We start from the raw sequence: 19870 nt of genomic DNA on the forward strand, positions 1-19870 counted from the left end.
CTCTGTAAAGAATATCTTCATGCTACTTCTTGCTCATTCTTCCAGATAGTCAGTCATCCATATCGTCTTCTTTCCAGCTTCAACTATTGCCACGTACTCAATCTCAATACAACGCATTTTTGAAGCCTAGACGTCCCATCATCCATGGCTTGCTCCTACTTGGTTGTATCCTCCAACTGTAGGGTCTCATCAAAGGGTTATGGTTCCCTTTCATCAGCAACAAATAGTGTAATGAAGGTACATACATATCTGGTACTCTGATAGTACAGGATGATCTTCTCAACACCAGTTCAGGTGTCACTTGCTTCACTACTGATTCCTCCGCAACAACCCCAGGAGTTTGTTGAGTATCTGCTACAAGATCACTTGGTGATTTTCTCCGCAACTCAACCTCAACTCCCACTTGCTTTGTTGTCTTGGAACCTTGCTCCACATCTGGTTCCTCAGCAGTCGTCTTAGGAGTTTCTTGAGTATCTACTACAACATCACTAGGTTAGTTTCCTTGCAACTCAAACTCAACTCCCACTTGCTTCGTGGTCTTGGAACCTTGCTCCACATCTGTTTCCATTTCCAACTGCACTTTCTTCAATTCTCTGGCGGTCCTTGTGAAGCTAACTCATTTCTGCTTGCTCATAACGTAGTTCTCACAACGACCCACATCAACAGATTTCAGACCTTCTAAAACTCCTTTCGCAGCCAGCCTCTTCATTCCTTTCGCGCTCATAGGTTCATGTCTATTGTGCTGTAGACTTGAATTTGAAGCACTCTCAGCAACAACAGCTATGTTCATACACCCTGCAGTGGTGTATAGGTTCCAGATTTTGAGCCACGTGCTACCACCGTAGCACCCTTCATAATCTTCCACGAACTCTTCCCTAACTTTGTTGCATAACCTGTGTTGTCCAACTGACCAATAGAGATCAGGTTCTTTTTGAGACCAGGAATATATCTGACATCCTTTAATGTCCACTGATTTCCTGCCGGAGTTTTTATGCAGACATCTCATTTTTCTTTAATCTCCAAATCTTTGTTGTCGGCAAGATACATCTTCTCGAAATTTCCAGACTTGAAATTCCGGAACAACTCTTTATTTGGAGACGAATGAAAAGATGCACCTAAATCCAAAATCCAGGATTCAATCGAATTGTCCACGCTGAGGATTAGAGCATCCCCAATGTCTTCTGTTGAATTTATAGAATCATCATCATCTCCAGATTTGTGATTCTGCTTCCTCTTTGGTCTTGTACAACCTGTCCGAAAGTAACCTTTTCCCCCACAGCTCCAACACGTTACTTTGGGTTTGTTTAGAGATTTTCCCCGGTGCTTTGATTTTGATCGCCCATGTTTGTTTGAGCTTTTTGATTTACTTCTTCCCCTTCGATTAACACTAAGAGGATTGCCTGATGAATCTCCAGTTTCTCGTTTGCGAATACTTTTGCTGAGAACTATATCTCGAATTTCACCAAACTTCAGTTTATCAGATCCTCGGGAACTGCTGATTGCGGCAAAAACAGTATCCCATGACTCGTGTAAGGATGACATCAAAATCAACGCTTTAATTTCATCTTCGAAATTAATTTCCACTGAACTCAGTTGACTTATGATCATATTGAATTCATTTATATGATCAGCAACAGGTCCACCTTCAGACATTTGTAGATTGAACAATCTACGCATCAAATACACCTTGTTCATAGCCAACAGTTTTTCATACATATTCGACAGCGCCTTCATCAAATCTGACGTTGTCTTCTCCTTGATGATGTTAAACGCCACGTTTCTGGATAGCGTCAATCAGATCATTCCTAAGGCTTGTCGATCCTTGAGCTTCCACTGTTCCGTGGTCATGGTATCCGGCTTCACCCCCAACAGAGGTTTGTGAAGATCTTTCTGGTACAAATAATCTTCAATCTGCATCTTCCAGAAACTGAAATCGGATCCATCGAACTTCTCAATTTCAATCTTTGAACTTTCCATCTTCACAGATCGTGGTGAATTTCGTCTAGCTGTGATACCAGTTGTTAGGATAGCACAACAACGCACACGCTCGATCTAGATGAACACAAAGAACAGGATAGAGAAAAGTGCAAGGAGAACTCTGGCTAAAAGGATTTTTCTATTGATGACTTCGCGTAGGTATAGTAAGAGAGAATTACAGAGAACAGAAAGTACATTCAAAGCTCTACCGAACGGGATATATATATAGTTCAGTTTACTATATATAGCTTTACCAAATTTAACCATCTACTATATATAGCTATTTACTATATATAGCTTTACCTGATTTAACCATCTACTATATATAGTTATTTACCATATATAGCTTTACCGGATATAACCGTTGACCAAGCTATAAATAAGCAGCCGGCTCCATAACCTAACACAATATATTACACGTCCACAGACACCACAGAACAGAAAGGAGCTCGCATGATATCATGGCGAACATAAATATCGTATTTCATTCCTTCATAACATAAAGGGGAAGTATCTCGATGCAAGTGACATACATATATGCATGAGGTTCCTTAACATACATAACATGACATTACATAAGCATTGCTAACATCACATATACGTTTCTTACATTACATGACATATCACATAACTGACATTACATGACATATTACATAACGTGAAAATACATTCCAGTTTCATATAAGCATTTCATGACATGACTCGATAATACTACATGTATCCATGGCATCGATCAAAATTTTCATGGCATATAATACTAGCAGATCAACTATCTTTTCATAGCATAAACAGTCAACAGTCAACATCATCGATAACTTTTCATAGCGTAAAGAGTCAACAGTCAAGTAAACATAATCCATAACTTTTCATAGTGTAAATAGTCCCATAATCCATACATCATATAGTCATATCACATAAAATATGGTGCATGTAGGGGCCACAGGGCACACACCATCATATAACACTTAGTAAGCTAACTCCAACAGTAAGGTCACTTACCTTGATGACCTTGGCCGAAGTCACTCAGAACAAGCTAATTCAAACGGTTAATTACGTCCTATAGTAACCACATAAAAAAATTTAGGAACCTTTCATAACATACCCTAGCTAAATCTCATGCTATTTATCAAAATAAACTCCCAACGCAATCTATCTTTGACGGTTAGGAATCATATTGACCTCAGATGGTAAAATTAAGGACAGAAACGATTTCAGAAGGGCCGAAAACCTAGGAATCGTTATATTGTGGATACCGGGCCGCTAAGTCGAGCTGTTGAGCTAACACCCAAGCCGACCGCCGATCTGCCGTCGACGAGTCGAGGAGCAATGGAGTCGAGCCAACCTCGTCCACGTGCGAGCCAAGTTGTGAGTACGCGTGCAAAGCTGGGAAAGCGCGCTAGAGGCGTGCGTCTGTTGGATCGGTGTTGGGTCGAAACGCGGCCAGCGTTCATCTGTGGGTTGGGTTAGAGGCTGAACGTGAAACCTGACCCGAATCTGACACGTCATCTTCCTTACCTACCAGACAACGAAACCCTAATCGACGTCGTCGCCTTCTCCGATTCTGACTTCGATGATGGTCATGCAGCACACCTTCTTCGATTCCGATTGCAACCTTCTTCGATGCAGTGCTCCCGACGTCGATACTTCACTTCTACTCCATTCTTCCTCTGAAACAGCAACCCCAATGTTTCGAGAACTAACCAAAAAACTAGCGAACCAACCCACACGCTTTTCCCTCTAACACGCTCGGTTTTCTGTTCTTTCGAACACCCTCAGACATAGAAGGCGAGTTTGAAGAGAAAAAATCATTTTTAAGGAAAGAGAAGGGTTGAACATAGGAATATAAAGGGTCTCATAACGTTTCCATTAAGGTAATAACTTTCTTGTACGAAATTGCGCACTTTTTCTGGCGAAAATAAATGCATGGCATAATATCTTTTCGTTTTTTGAAGCAAAAATAAAATCTAAAAAAAAAAATAAAATCTGAATCCTTGGTAAGGATCCAGATCCACCACCGCTAGCAGATATTGTCCTCTTTAGGGTTTTCCTTTTGGGTTTCCCCTCAAGATTGTAAAACGCATCTGTTAGAGGAAGGTTTCAATGCCCTTACAAATAGTGTTTTGTTCTCCTCCCCAACCAATGTGGGACATCACATGCTTACAGTTATAATATGTGAGTTGTATGATAATACTTATAGTACGATTTATTCAATGATATGTTTGAGATAGGATACGAGAAGGATGCACTAAACGTAATGTAATGATAAGAGTAAGATATGTTCATGAAACGTTAAGGTTAGGTTACGTATCAAAGTGCTATGGATATGAGAGATTGATAAAAACGATATGGTCAAGATCGATTGATAAAATAATATGGTTAGGTTATGGGCAGAAAGGGATAGGATTGTGATAGATTGATAGAACGATAGCGTTAGGATACGTTTCTGTAATTATATGACTAAGGTACGTTCATGTAGCGTCATGACCGTGATAGATATAAGAATGTTAAGGCTATGATACGTAAGGGAACGATATGACCACGAAGTGTTTATGATATGATATGATTATGAAACGACATGTGAATGATGGATATATATATATATATATATATAGATATATAGATATAGATATATAGATATAGGATATGATATGATACATGTTATGATACGAGTTATGTGATAATTGACATGTTTATGATATGATATATTGTGATGCGATATGTTATGGTATGATATGTATATGATGAATTTTTTTTTTGTCTGGAAGCATGAAATGTTATGATATGATATAGTTATGTAATTTGAATGATATGATGTTGATTGACATGCAAAACGGCGAACTAGCATGAAATATAACCCCGATGTATGCATGAAAGATATGATAAAAGATATGTGAAATGATATGAAAAATGATATGATATGTACGAAACTCTAGCGGAGTTGTATTAAATGATAATGAAAATGAAAAAAATGTTGGGATCTCAAGCATTATTGTGTGCTCATGTATTAGGGGATACCCCTTACCCTTCACAATAGTACGGACGCATACGTTACGAGACAGAAAAACGATCATTATGGTTATCATAATGCTGGATGACCAAACAAGAGGATAATCATTATGTTTATCAGAATGTTGCGACGATCAGGCAGGAGAACGATCATTATATTTAACCTAATGCTGCCATTACGGTTACTAGTTCTAACGAGTGTTCGGTCTAAGGAGCTCCCAAAGTATGCTTGCCCGACAAGAAAAATGGCCTAGCGGTGTGCGAACTGACTGGTGAGTCCATACTCGCACGTATGGGCTGTGTGTAGAGTAGTACACATCCAAGTTACCCGTTAGGATAGTGCCGTGGAAAAATAGACTGATATGATAAGTTCCGTCATTGCATTCACATGTTCTTGCTTTTAACCCCCAATAGTGGGGTCACTTACTGAGTATTTCTTTAAATACTCAAGCCACGTGCTACTTCTATTTCAGGTTAAGGCAAGACATTCCTGTACAGCTGATGACGACATTGCAACTCGAGACCCTGACACATGCATAGGATAGTGTATTTATTTTCTTAAACTTAAACTAGAATATGATGTTTTTAATTTAAAAGTCTATTTATTTTATTTAATCTTTTGTTGTGTCATTTTTAAAGGTGTTTTTAAAACACGCAAGTCCATGACTGTATTTTAAGATGAATGTGACGTTTTATGAAAGTTTAAATGAAGTATTTCCGCATTCAATGTTCATGATATTTATACAGTATCGACCTTAAATTAGGTAGAAAATTTTGGGTCGCTACAAAATTAATCCACTCATTTATTTAAAAACAACTAGCTTCTATATCTTGAATGAACTTTCTCCAATCACAAAAATAGCTTGAAATGTTGGGGTAATATCATGACATGATTTACCAGGCTTCGAATCTTGAACCATGAATAAAAAGACAAGAAGAAAGTTAGTCAAACAAAAATAAAAGATGACAATTCGATAAACTTCAAATCAAAATAAAGAATGACAAACACCACAATCACATATAAAACAATTTCAAACTAGAAGAAGGTGCTGTTTAAATTTGTTACCAAGGTGAAGACAAGATCAGAATACAATATGATATAGATCCAGTCAGTAAATGTCATGGCCCAATATTTTACTACCGACCGTGACTAATGACGACACACGAATGCAGAAAATAATTTAACTATGCAATAGAGAAAATTATTTAATTCTAATAAAGTTTTCGAACGACAAACAAACAAAACACTTAACAGCTTAGAAACAAATTACGAAAGAATGCAAATACAAATTAAAGACTGGATTGACGCCCCGGGACAACCCATTCTTTTGTGACAATCCCCGTCTCCATCACGCCTGCCCTTGACCGACGGTTCGCGCTCCTAAAAAGGGAAAACATAGCAAGGATGAGTATAAAAATTATACTCAGTAAGCCACTTACTTGTAGGCTCTCTTCGCATCCTAGCTTAACAGGTTCCCACCGTCTCCTAATTCGGTTTTAGGACATCTAGTTCTAATCTTAGTCCCTTGAAGCTTGCCCCTTGGGCTTCACCGGTTCATCGTCCTTTCATTAGATACCTAAAGGTTCCTTACGCCGAGCTGATACGATCAGTATCTCTCTATGAGGCGCTACCTCTGCATGGCTATTTGAGACTACATGGTATCTAGCTTACGGGTTTGCCGAGTACCTCCTAAGCCCATATAGTCCCCCTATGGGGGGCACGACCCAACCCGTTCCCATGCAGCTAATGGGCTGTATGACGTGGGGACATATTTCCCATGCGAAATGGCTAAGAGTAGTAAGAACTGGTCAGGAATCCTTGGTTCTCCCACGAAGCTATAGATACCGTTTTCACACTAGCCATCTATGAACACTCTCGAGGTACCTTATTGTTGTGGTAATCCGCTAAGTTCCTAGGGGAAGGTTAAGTCTAGGTAGAGCGACTTGCCGCTCCTAACAGCAAATCCCTAAGCTTATCATAGTAATGGGCCATAGAAAATAACAGAGTGTGCATGCAACCCTCGTCTAACATCGTAATATATAATTCATGCAATTTAGCACACAGGCGCAATGGGCGATAGCCTCCATCAAGCACCTAGAACGCGAAGTTCACACTTAATGGGGCAAAGTCATCCATCAAGCACCTAGAACGCAGAACACACAAATCCAACATGAATTAAACACATGCATACGTATAGCGGAAATTTAAAGCATGATCGCACGCTCGGATAATTCACCTAGAACTTCACATAATATAACACATCATCATCTCATAACAATCAGTCATAGGAGGCTACTACCTAAGGCGAATAACTAGCATGCATACAGTCCAAGCGAATCCTACAAGTATTTCTTCCTAAACATCGGGTGGTGACTTACCTGGTTGATGCGTGCCCTTTTGCTAGCTTTTCTATGCCCCTGAGGTGTCTAAAAATATTGATTTCCTTCAATTAGGTCCCTATTCACACAAAAACAGTATTAGAACTGGAATCGGGACAACAATCGGGCAAACAAAGGGTAAACGGGTCAAAACGGCCGTCTCACCCGCCGGTTGTGCGTCGACCATGCACGAGGAAGTGCGCCAGTCGCAGGCCGCATGCGCGACTACCACGTGCGGCAGCTTCTGCGTAGTCGCAGGTCGACCGGTCTGGTTCATCACAGCTTGGCTCGGCTCGAGTTTGCGGTTCAGCTCCGGGTTTGTAGGCGACACGTGTCGTCGTCTCACTGGGGCTGCGTTGCTCTAGCCGATGATTGATGCCTGTTCGGTGCCTGCCGCGCCGCCCTTCGCCGCTCGCCGGCCGACACCGTCTCTTTGTTTTTCTTCTTCTCTCTCCTTTGCAATCCGTAACATAGTCATATTTCCGATTTTCATATCTTTTGATTCGGAGTTCTAATCGATATGATTTCTTCGGCAATGTTCTAGATCGTGTTATGGGCTATGTCTTGGTATTTTTTTCGTAATTTTTGCTTAACTACCGGACAAGTTAAGAGCATCGGAAGTTTGTTTACCGTTCTCAGATCTCTGCCATTGGATCGAGGTTTCAGCCAAACTTCTTCACAGATCATGTGTAGATTTATTCCTAGGTGAATATATCAACATTTTAGGACTCGATTCACATAGGAAAAGCTCTGATTTGAAAAATGTCATTCAGAATCTTACCTCACGAAACGTTCTTGGATCTTGACGGAGCGTCGGCTTCGCTAGCCTATCAGTCCTTGTATAGGTCTCGTTTGAAGGTGGATTCCGACAGTGGTCCGATGAACTTCGCGCCGACTCTTTTCTGTTTCCTCCCAATTTTCTCTCTTGCTTCTTTTTTTCTTTTGCCAGAGGTCCATGAGGTTTTACTTGATGGGCAAAATGACATTTTTGCCCCTCTGTTGACTTAGCCAATTTTCTTTTCTTTTTTTTTTTTCTTTCTTTTTTTTTTGGCGTTAGAGTAAAAGAGGGATCGTTGTTAGAAGAGACCATTCTTGTAAGTCATATTTCTAAATTTCTTGTTGTTGTCTAATTTCATTAATTTTTCTTACCATTATTTTGATTTGGGTTGGAGAAATAGATACCAAAAGTTCTCTGTGTTTTAGGTCTTTTTTTGTGAGGATCCATCCTAAAAATTTGGACAAAAATCTACCAAAATTGGGCAACAAGTAAATAGCGCCCAAACAATAGGTTTGAAGTTGAACCTTCTTCAGCTTTGGAACAACCCTTCGGTACGCACAAACTTGACCCACATCTACCGCTTAGCCCAAAGTCCACTCCTACACAGTTCATGCGCGTGAAGCCCAAGCTCATCCTCCCTCGGCCTAGGCCAAACTCCAACACCCAGTCAACAAGAAAACTGAAGAGAACTCCGACGAGAAAACCACGACTTAAAATCTCAATACTAGACGCCTATATCGACCAACCCACACTGCGAAGGTGACCACCAGCCTTAATACATCTAACCAGAGCAAACTCACACCGTGTCGTTGTTCCCGTTGCCGTCAAAGAAGGAAACAAGAAATCAATTTTTAAGAAATCTCTGATCTACCTCCTGTTGGTGACAACAGAAAACTGAAGTGAGATTGAGAGGAGGAGTGATTTGAATGACGGGGAGGGAGGTCCTTTTATAGGGGGATTCCTGGAGTTGGTTGAGATTTGTGTGGACGAAATTGAATCCACCTCCTCCTTCTCTTCGGCAGTAACTCATTCAACTCATTCAAACTCATTCAAACTCTATTATTAGCTTCAACACCCTCCCTTAAACTGAATTCTGCGGAAATCAGTTTAGGACTTCACTTCGTCATCTTGATATACATCTTGGATTCTGCACATTCCCATTTTTCTTCTAAGCTTCTCGAACAATGGTTGTTTTAAGGGCTTTGTGAATAGATCTGCGATTTGTTCATCACTTCGGTAAAAGTTGAGTTCAATAATGCCTTCTTTACACAAATCACGCAAGAAATGAAATCGAACATCGATGTGCTTGCTCCTTCCATGCAACACAGGATTTTTAGACAACTTAATAGTTGACATATTATCACAATATATAACCGTCGTACCTGGTTGCTTCTGATTAAGAATTTCAAGCATTTTTCTTAACCAAATTGATTGGCACGAGCATGCTGCTGCTGCCACAAATTCTGCTTCTGTAGTTGAGAGTGTTACAATAGGTTGCTTCTTTGAAGACCAGCAAATAGCTCCTGAACTCATCATGAAAATACTTCCTGAAGTACTTTTACGATCGTCTATATCACCTGCATAGTCACTATCTGTATAGCCAACCATCTTCGGATCATCTCCTTTCTTGTAGAATACCCCCAAATCAAAGGTTCCTCTCACATAACGAAGTATCCTTCTTGCTGCATTGAGATGTTTTTCCGTTGGATGCTCCATGTAACGACTTATCATACTAACCGCATACATGATGTCTGGTCTTGTTGAAGTTAGGTACATCAAACTTCCCACAATTTGTTTGAAGTACCTATTATCAACCTCTCGCCCGTCAATATCCTTGTGCAACTTTAAACCCAATTCTGATGGAGTTCCAAAGGTGCGCTCATCCAATTTAAACCTTTCAAGTAATTCTTGAGCATACTTCTTCTGACAGATAAAGTTACCTGCGGGAGTTTGAGTAACTTCTACTCCAAGAAAATATCTCATCAAGCCAAGATCCGTCATTTCAAATTCCTTCATCATGCTCTTCTTAAAAAATTCAAACATTTCTTCATTATTGCCAGTAAATATTAAATCATCAACGTATAAGCAAATAATGATAATGTTACCTCCCTTTTCAGTTTTCACATACAACGTATGTTCATACGGCCATTTAGTGAATCCCATCTTTTCAAAATGAGAATCAATGCGACTGTACCATGCCCTCGGAGCTTGCTTCAAACCGTACAAAGCTTTCTTCAACTTGTATACTTGTTCCTCTTTGCCTTTTTGAACAAAACCTTCTGGTTGCTCCACATATACTTCTTCTTGAAGCTCTCCATGTAAGAAGGCCGATTTCACATCAAGTTGATATATAGGCCAAGATTTCTGTGCTGCAATAGAAATTATGAGCCTGATAGTGTCTTGACGTGCCACTGGTGCAAATACCTCCTTATAATCAATTCCATACTTTTGCTTGTATCCTTTTGCAACAAGTCGCGCCTTGTACTTATCCACCTCACCGTTTTCATTCAACTTGGTTTTGAAAACCCATTTTACTCCGATTGTTTTCTGCCCTCTAGGAAGATCAGTGAGCTCCCAAGTCTTGTTCTTCTCTATGGATTTGATTTCACTGTCCATAGCTTCCTTCCATTTCTTCTCCTTTACTGCTTCTTCATAGACAATTGGATCACTATCCATAAAGAATGCAAAATAACCACTATCACTTGATTCATAGTCCATCTCATAATCAATCATCCAGTTTGGTCTCTTTCTTGTTCTTGGATGTCTTTGATTATGATCATGATCTTCTTCTACTGGTTCTTCTTGTTGAGCTTGTGATGAGCTCTCTCCATGCTCATAGTGAGGCTGAATAGGGGCTTCAGTTTGTTCTTCTTCAAGATCTACAGGAATCTGCTGATTCACAGTGATCTTTTCTTCCCATGTCCAAGTCTTCTTTTCGTCAAAGACTACATCACGACTTACCACCACCTTCTTTGTCAAAGGATCATAGAGCTTGTACGCCTTAGAGGTCTCGCTTACTCCAAGGAACACACACTTCAAACTCTTGTCCTCAAGTTTCTTCCTTTTCTCATCAGGAACGTGTGCATATGCTATGCACCCAAAGATTCTAAAGTGGTCTACTGCAGGTTTTCTTCCACTCCATGCTTCTTGTGGAGTCATATCTCTAACAGAAAAAGTAGGGCTCCGGTTGAGAATGTGAACGGACCACACAACAGCTTCTGGCCAGAATTCCTTCGGGACTTCTCCTTTATTTAGTAAACTTCGAACCATGTTGAGAATGGTCCTGTTTTTCCTTTCGGCCACACCATTTTGTTGTGGTGTATATGCTGTTGTTAACTGCCTCCGTATGCCCTTCTCTTCACAAAATTGAATAAACTCGTTCGAGCAGAATTCTCCACCTCTGTCAGTTCTTAAAGCCTTGACTCTTCTTCCAGTTTCCGTGTTCATAGTAGCACAAAACCTTTTGAAGCAATCAAAGGCTTCTGATTTGGCGTGCAAGAAATAAGTCCATGTTTTTCGACTAAAATCATCGATGAGGGTCATGAAATATTTCTTGTTACCATTTGATGCTGGAGAGATGGGACCACATATGTCCGAATGAATCAACTCCAAAATTGCTTGAGCTCTTCTTGATTTTCCAGATGGAAAAGAGTTTCTTTCATGTTTTGCTACTACACAGCTCTCGCAAATTTCCGTTGGTGGAGTAATATCTGGCAACCCAGTTACCATCTTCTTTGAGGACAACGTCTTTAATCCTTTGAAGTGTAGATGACCATACCTAAAATGCCAAAGCCAGGTGGTATCTTCTTTCTTCACCATCAAACTTTTGGCAACGATATTTAACGTCAACGGATATAGACGGTTGGTGGTCATCTTCATCTTAGCAATCGATCCTCTTTTGGAGTCATAAATTTCACATTCATCATTTTGGAATGTGATCACATACCCCTTTTCTTGTAACTGACCGATACTAAGTAAGTTGGCTTTCAGATCAGGGATGTAGAATACATTAGAAATAGACTCTACAAAGCCATTTCTAGTCTTGATATCTACGATTCCTTTCCCCATCACTTGGAGAGTTGAATTGTTGCCGAGAGAAACCGTAGTATGAAAATTTTCATCTAGAGTTGAGAAGAATTCCTTACAACCTGTCATATGATTGCTGCATCCAGAGTCTACGACCCATACACCTTGATCTGCAACCTTCATAGCATGGAATGACATTAATAATGTTTCTTCTTCTCTTCTCTCCACAAAATTGGATTGATCTCTTTTCTTCTTTTGAAGCCTGGTATAGCATTCATTTTTGTAATGTCCAAGGCGTCCACATCTGTAGCATTCCACCTTGGACTTGTCAAAGTGTCTCTTGCCTTTGTTTTCATAATCATTTCTGGCTAGGNCTTGATATACATCTTGGATTCTGCACATTCCCATTTTTCTTCTAAGCTTCTCGAACAATGGTTGTTTTAAGGGCTTTGTGAATAGATCTGCGATTTGTTCATCACTTCGGTAAAAGTTGAGTTCAATAATGCCTTCTTTACACAAATCACGCAAGAAATGAAATCGAACATCGATGTGCTTGCTCCTTCCATGCAACACAGGATTTTTAGACAACTTAATAGTTGACATATTATCACAANCTCCCACGACCTCTGCCTCTTCTTTGCCCTCTACCTCTAGGGCTTGAAGATTCACCTGGTGTGGATACTTTTAAGGCTGTCATCTCCTCTATTGCACTTGTACGATTGAGCCTCTGCTCATGTACTAACAGGGAGCTTTGGAGTTCATCTATTTGCATCTCTTCGACATTGTTTGCTTCTTCGATAGAACATACAATGTAATCGAACTTTGGAGTTAGTGATCGCAAAATCTTTTCTACGACCGCAACCTCCGTGATTGAACCACCATGCATCCTCATTTTACTTGCAAGACTTATAACCTTGCCAATATAATCATTCACCGTTTCTCCCTTTTGCATTTGGAGAATTTCAAAGTCTCTTCTGACGGCTTGTAGTTGAGCACGTTTTACTCTCGTTGAGCCTTGATACTTCCTCCTCATAGAATCCCAAATTTCCTTGGATGTCTTCTTCTGAAACATTGTTTCCAAGATAGTCCTGTCAATGGACTGAAATAAATAGTTCTTGACCTTCAGGTCCTTCAGCTTCGATGCTGCCAATAGTTGCTGTTGACCAGCTGAGAGTACCTCGCCTTCATTTGGCTCTTCATAACCCGTCTCCACCATATCAAAGAACTCCTTTGATCTGAGAAAATTTTCCATCAACATCGCCCAATGATCATAGTGACCATCGAACCTCGGGATGGCGGGCTGAACGTAGCTCTCAACTTGTTTTTCTGCTGCCATTTTTTTTGCTGCTGCAAGATTGCTCTGATACCAGTTGTTGGTGACAACAGAAAACTGAAGTGAGATTGATAGGAGGAGTGATTTGAATGACGGGGAGGGAGGTCCTTTTATAGGGGGATTCCTGGAGTTGGTTGAGATTTGTGTGGACGAAATTGAATCCACCTCCTCCTTCTCTTCGGCAGTAACTCATTCAACTCATTCAAACTCATTCAAACTCTATTATTAGCTTCAACACCTCCATGGACGTCCAAGAACCACGAAACTTCATGGGAGTGAAAAGGAGAAGCAAACATAGAGGAGAGGAAGAAAAAGGACAAAAAACAACGTCCCAAACATACATTCACAATGCAAAATTAATTAAACAACTTTAAGTGGGCTGGTTTTGGCATTTTAAAGCAAGCAATTAACTAAATAATTACATTAATAATTAAAAAATAACTTGAACCGCGACGAGGATCACGAACCGGTCGAACCAACCCTTAAAAATATTAAACTGGACCCCAACCGGCAGAAAAACACCCGAACCCCTCCTCCATCTTCTTCTTCGGTTCAACTTGCTATCTCTTCCATTTTCGATCAATTAAAACCTAAAATGTACTCTAATGGCTCCATAAAATTACATACCTTTTTTCCCTTATTAAAGCCTACATTAGGCCAATTACAATAATTGTATCAAATGGAAGCATAAATAAAATGCCAAAACCATAAACATCCACTTTAACCACCACAAATTTTTATTCATGAAATGGTACCCACCATGCTTAAATGTAAACGAAGTGCCTAAAACTTGCTCTGATACCAATTGATGGTGTTAATATAACACATGCGGAAGCAATTTGAATCTTTGGCACTCTAAGTATATCAATTATAGTAAATTAGTTAGCATGTTCAAAAGCATTAAAACTTAAGGAGTTTGAGTACTAACCTTTGGTAGTTCAAATTCCTTTCTTGTTCTACTTTCGTTTTTCTCACGATCCGGTTTCGAACCATCACTAGTGTCTTCCCTACTATTCTTCAACCTTAAAACGGAATTGTGGAATCTAGTGAGTGACTAAAATTAAAAGGAATTTAGTACGTGGGAAGAGAGTTTTTTTAGAGACTTTCTCAAAGTTTTTCCAAGAGTATTTCCATGTACTTAATTACTCTATTTATAGAGTCATAATTTCATGCTCATGCAAATTTGAGATTACAAAATTTTGACACTTAAAATTCCACTCAAATTTATGGGGTACATGGCAAGCATGCAAGTTAACCAAGTTTTGACCTTCAAAATTCCACTCAAATTTGTGGAGGTTATTTGGCAAACGTGCAAGTTTATTAAAACTATGGGAGTATAGGGCCAACATACAAGTTGGTTAACTCAATATTCCACTAACTCAAATATGAATTTTTTTTCCTCAAGTGAATTTTGACTTCCTCTATTTTAATTTAATAATTAATTTCAAATTAATATAATATTAAATGATTAATTAAACAATTTAATTAATATTTAACATTAAATCAAATGTCAATCCCAATCAATTACAGCACATATGAATTATGAATCCCTATTTATAATTACAATATTTAAATCTTATTTAAATATCTCCAATTCTCTCTTTCTGTTTAATTCGTAATTAAAACAAAATGCGGTTCGTATATATTTAGCGCATATTCCCTATCTTGAATTCGAACACTTCGAACTTATTCGTCACACTGTTCTAAGGTTTAGTCCAATACAAGCTAGTAGGGGACCTAATGGACCTACAGATTATGGGCTCCAACGAGCCGAGATTAACCAGCTAAAGTCATTAACCTTGTTAACCAACATTCGTTAACTACTAGGACACTCCACTATAGCCTAATAGTTGCACTCCCCTCACTATAGATATATTAAGATCCAAGCTCGTCCAACCCAATTAACTCCCTCTCCCTACTTACTCTAATATGAAATAGATGAAGCATACTTCTATATGCTCTCTCATCAATCTATGAAATAAACTTAATTTCCTGTATCTCCTTTCTAATCAATTCTATCTATCCTTATGTCATTTCTTACCAAAATAAAAAAAATAAAAAAATACAATGGATCTAAATTTATCAATAACATCTAGCATCTATATCTTGAATAATCTTTTTCCAATCATAAAAGTAGCTTGAAAAGTTGGGGTAATGTTACAACATGATTTTCGAGACTTCGAATCTTGAACAATGAATAAAAAGATGAAGAAGAAAGTTAATGAAATAAAAATAAAAGATGGCAGTTCGATAAATTTTAAATCAAATTAAAGAATGACAACACCACAACTAGATGCAAAAATATTTCAAAATACAAGACGATGTTGTTCACATTTATTACAAAGGGGAAGACAGGATCGAGATACAATATTACATAGATTCGATCAGTAGACGAGGGATCGTTGTTAGAAGAGACCATTCTGGTAAGTCAGATTTCTAAATATCTCGTTATCGTCTAATTTCATTAATTTTTTTTATGATTATTTTAATTTCGGCTAGAGAAATAAATACCAAAAGTTTTCAATTTTAGGAAGTTTTCGTCACCTTTTATTTGTAAAAAAACATGGAAAAAAATAAACAAAAATTGGACAACAAATTGTCGGTAAACAAAGGTCAAAAGAAGAGAAAATGCAAAAGGAAATAAGGGAAGAAATCAAGAAAAGAAAAAAAAGAGTTTTTCTTCGAAATCAAAGTCACATTCGAACCTAAACTTCGAAAGGAACTGCACCCAAACATTATGTTTGGAGTTGAACCTTCCTCATCTTTGAAACAACCCTCACATACCCACAAACCCGACCCACATCCACCGCTCAGCCCATAGTCCATTCCTACATAGTTCGATGCACGTCAAGCCTAAACCCATCCTCACTCGGCCCATACCCAACTCCAGCACCCAACCAATGACTGATTTATTATCCAATATGACCCGATCTATGACCAAAATTTACTTGATCCACAACCCAAATAGACCTAATCCACGACCTAACCCGTAATTCGACTCAAACATGACCCATGCCTCAACCCGACCTGCAACTTGCACCCTTCTTGAGTGTCAGCTCCTTTTGGGCTTATTTGGCTCGAATTACATAATTTGGACCCCGTAGAACTAATTCATACCCTTTCTACCATTTGGCTCATTCTAAAGTCATTTTTGACACTCTTGGAGGCGTTGAGGTTAGCATGATCACTTTTTGGTCAATTTTTATTACTCTTTAGCAAAAAGTATTTTTAATTAACATCAATAGAGGAATTAAATCATTTATTATGCCTTAACTTGATGTCATGTGTCTGTGTAGGTTTAATTGAATTGCGAAGGACAGATACGAACTAGCACTAAGGATAAATTAGTGACTCTAGCTTAGACCAACCATATAAGTGGCTTTACTATTGGCTCGGTTGGATGAGTTGTGTGATATATGAATGACACGGGTTCTATGTCGTCTATTCGTGTCATGTTTTATGATTGTTTATGTTACAATACAAGTTATGCTATGTCATGAGTTGTTTTATGATATAATTTTGCTACGTTATTGAACTATGTTGTGATATCAATGTTGTATAATGCATGAATTTCCATATCCCACGCCATGTAAACTATGTTAGCATATTCACTTTATACTTTTGAAATATTGGTAAACCATGTATGTTAATTATCAAAGGAATGTCAAGTATTTTTTATGTATCCCGAAGCATAGGACACGCAAGAATGCATGAGGTCTCCATAACTTATAATCATGACATAAATTTATTAGGCAAGTCCAACCTCCATCCATCTATAACATAATGAGTGTGATTTATGCATATAAATTCTTGTCAAATCTTTCATACATAACATAGCTTTTATGGAATGGTCTAAAGATGCTTATGCATATTAGGCAATTATCTTCATAAGGTATCACTAGATTATGGCATAGTCATACAATAACATAGTTTATAATCATGGTCCAATACACAACATAACATAGTACAACATAGTATAGCATGCCATAACATAGTACATAGCGTAACATAACATAAAAATCCTATTTATGAAATAGTGTAACGTAACATGAAAATCCTATTTATGAAAATTCTTTTTAGGGATATATACTATAACGTGCCGTTTATGTAAAAATAATAATAAAAAAAATGAGAGTGCCGATCGCTCGTAGATGCCAAAATTCTAGCCCACCAGGTAAGGACACACTCCTTGCTCCATATAGTGCTCCCCATGACCCTCCAAATAATGTAGCCCATGCACCCCTCGAGCGCCTACAACATAGAACGAAAGAGAAAAATCATAGAGAGAAATCAAGACGTTTTCTGGCGAGTTTGAACCACATACCCCGACGCCTAAAACGATTGACTCACAGTGTGAAAGAAATCCCCAACGACTGGACGACCACCTAAGGTATGCTTATGCGCCTCACCAATGTCTATTGTCATCGGTAGCAATAGATGAAGTTTGATTGTTAAAAATCTCATTGATCTACCGGTTTAGGCATCTACAAGCCACGAGACTCTATGGAAAAAGATCAGAAGGTCCAACAAGCTAGAAGAGGAAAACAATGAGGAGAATGGCGAAGACGATGAATCCACAGATATTGATCCAGGTCGGACTCAACCTGTAATCCATTGCCTATCTGTTGGTTTTGGCCTAGTGTTGCACTACCAGACCTGTAGCTCACTAACCTGTATCCCAAACCAAGCTCTCAGCCCAATCCACCTGCAGCAGCCGACGCCTATAACACCCACTTACCCAAACTGCTCGACCCGAACCCGCACCTCAACCCATGAAGAGTATTGCGACGCATCACTCTCCCTTGGTGACACATTTCACGCCTACAGAAAAATACCTTCAGCTTCACGGCTTAGCTTCGCGTAGTCCTTCGACTAAAAAATGGCTTAGACGTCTCGGTTATACAAATTGGACACCGACCCCTACATTTTTTTATTCTTCTGAAGCTAATTTTGACCCTTATTAAGGTAATATAGGTCATTATAATGTCTTATTTCACAATGTTAGGTTGAATTTTGTTACAATTGTGAATATTAAGAAAGGGCGATGAACAACCTAATAGGAAACGAACAACGAAGACACTTGGAGAGACTTTCAAGGAACGAGAGCTAACGTATTAAAATTTAGGGAGAGTGACGTCTAAGGTCTATCAAGTAAGTGGCCTTACTATAAGATAGCCTAGATACTTGTTTGTTGTATGATGACACATGTCTAATGGCACTGGCACATAGTTCTTTATGCTTTATAATTATGACGTATGATCTATGATGTATGATGACATGCATGAGTTATATGATGATGTATGATGATGTGTTATGATGATTATGACGTATTTCAATAGCATTATGATAACGATGTAGGATGAGGACGATACATGTTGTTTGTTGTGAATGCCACATTGCATTATGTCGATCACTTGACCTAGAACACAACCTTACAAAAGATGATTTATGATGTTAAGATAGGAAGCTAATGCACGTATATTGCTAATAGTAATATAAGGACGAAACTAGGGTTCTATCATAAAGACGTTTTAATGACGCGTACGCTACGATGATGATGAGTACAGACGCGTACACTACAATGATGAAGGTGATCATGCTAAGCATGACATTGAGTGGTCTACTAACCTTCGAACGTTGCTATGGATAACTAACTCGACTATGAAGGGTCTAGGGGGTGCGAACTGCCTGAGGATTCACACTTGTACATGTGGGTCGTGTGTAGAGAAGTACCACACATCCAATTTAGTCCGGACTGGAGACCACCACTAGGATGTTATAATGATAGGTCCCTAGTGCATTATTGCATGTGTTTGCATCCTTTTCACGGCGCCTATAGTGAGGTCACTTACTAAGTATTCTTCGAAATACTAAGGTCGTGTGCTACATCCTTTTTTAGGTAAAGGCAAGACGCCCATGTACGGTTTTCGGTGGTATCACAGAGTAGAGACCATGACACATGCATAGGCTAGAAGCATATTTAATTTCCTAGACTTAGGTAAGAATGAGTTGTTTTGCATTTCATATTTTTTTAAATTAATTTCATTATCGTTTTCAATTTAATTTAGGTTTTTATAAGTAAGACCATGGTGGTGTTTTGATGAAGTACGTTTTCAATTTCATGTTTTTTGATGAAGTACTTTTATGTTTGAAATTTATTACTATTTATTATTTGAATGATGATGTTTTAAGAGTTATATTGTGCATGCTAGCTTAGATTAAGATGAAGGTAGGGATTTTTTGACATATGATATCTTGGGTAGAAACACTCATGTACCATGATTGATCAACTTTCTAGCTTTCAGTGTAGATGTAATTCTCAAAGTATTCTTAGGACTAACCCCTTATATGTGAAACTCTCCCCTATTGAG

The 19870-nt window shown here is 38.7% G+C and overlaps 1 long non-coding RNA gene across 1 annotated transcript; it reads right to left on the reverse strand.

Moving 5' to 3' along the window:
• Nucleotides 1-2087: 2087 nt before the first annotated feature.
• Nucleotides 2088-9359, reverse strand: LOC111439645. The gene is made up of 3 exons (XR_002709832.1): nt 9012-9359; nt 3705-3714; nt 2088-2098 (listed from the first exon to the last, which is right to left on the reverse strand). It is a non-coding gene; the product is annotated as an uncharacterized LOC111439645 (long non-coding RNA).
• Between the last annotated feature and the right edge of the window lie 10511 nt (nt 9360-19870).

Source organism: Cucurbita moschata, unplaced genomic scaffold (genome assembly GCF_002738365.1).
Source record: "Cucurbita moschata cultivar Rifu unplaced genomic scaffold, Cmos_1.0 Cmo_Scf00099, whole genome shotgun sequence".
In the NCBI taxonomy this organism is placed as follows: domain Eukaryota; kingdom Viridiplantae; phylum Streptophyta; class Magnoliopsida; order Cucurbitales; family Cucurbitaceae; genus Cucurbita; species Cucurbita moschata.